Source organism: Plectropomus leopardus, unplaced genomic scaffold (assembly GCF_008729295.1).
Source record: "Plectropomus leopardus isolate mb unplaced genomic scaffold, YSFRI_Pleo_2.0 unplaced_scaffold15243, whole genome shotgun sequence".
Lineage (NCBI taxonomy): Eukaryota > Metazoa > Chordata > Actinopteri > Perciformes > Serranidae > Plectropomus > Plectropomus leopardus.
Window position 1 is genome coordinate 1 of NW_024616327.1, and position 1,136 is coordinate 1,136.

Consider the following 1,136-nt stretch of genomic DNA (forward strand, 5'->3'; position numbering starts at 1 on the left):
ACCCAGAGCCCCCACACATTAAAGAGGAGCAGGAGGACCCAGAGCCCCCACACATTAAAGAGGAGCAGGAGGAGCTGTGGAGCAGTCAGGAGGGAGAGCAGCTTCAAGGTCTGGAGGAGGCTGATATCACCAAGTTCCCATTCACTCCTGTCCCTGTGAAGAGTGAAGATGATGAAGAGAAACCTCAGTCCTCACAGCTTCATCAAAGACTAACTGAACAGATGGAAACAGAAGCTGATGGAGAGGACTGTGGAGGACCAGGACCAGACAGGAACTCACACCCAGATACACATTTACAACCAGAGACTGAGGACAAGACTGGAGACTCTTCTGAACCTGAGACTGAGGACAGTGATGATTGGAGGGAGACCAGAGAACCTCAGTCAGGTTTAAAAAATGATCAAGTTCCTGTCAGGGAGAAACCGTTCAGCTGCTCTGTGTGTGGGCAAAGATTTGCCATCAAGACTTCAGTCAACAGACACATGAGAACTCATACAGGAGAAAAACGTTTCAGCTGCTCTGTTTGTAAGAAATCATTTTCACAGAGTGGATATTTACACACACACATGAGAATTCACACAGGAGAAAAAAGATTCAGCTGCTCAGTTTGTAACCAAAAATTTTCGCAAAAAACACACTTGCAAAGACACATGATAACTCATACTGGAGAGAAACCTTTTAGCTGCTTAGTATGTGGTAAAGCTTTTAGTGAAAATGGAAATCTGAAGAAACACATGATAACTCATACAGGAGACAAACCTTTTCGTTGTTCTGTATGTGGTAAAGGTTTTATACAAAAGATAAATTTGGCACAGCACATGGCACATCACACAGGAGAGAAACCTTTTACTTGTTCTGTTTGTGGTAAACGTTTTATGCAAAAGATAAATCTAAGAAATCACATGACATTTCACACAGGTGAGAAACCCTTCAGCTGCATTGTTTGTACCAAATCGTTTGCCCTGGCTCATCAGCTCAAAAGACATAAATGTGTCGGTCATCAGTCCTCACAGCTCCATCAAACTCAACCTCAGGAGAGCAGAGCAGCAGAGCCTCCAGCAAGAAGCTCAACTCAACAGATGGAAACAACAATACTGATCTGAACTACAGTATGGATGCCGTGGAAAGTGCTCGTC

The 1,136-nt window shown here is 44.0% G+C and overlaps 1 pseudogene; it reads left to right on the forward strand.

The window, feature by feature from the left end:
- The first annotated feature begins 32 nt into the window (after window positions 1-32).
- LOC121964323 lies at window positions 33-858 on the forward strand (annotated as a pseudogene).
- The last annotated feature ends 278 nt before the right edge of the window (window positions 859-1,136 follow it).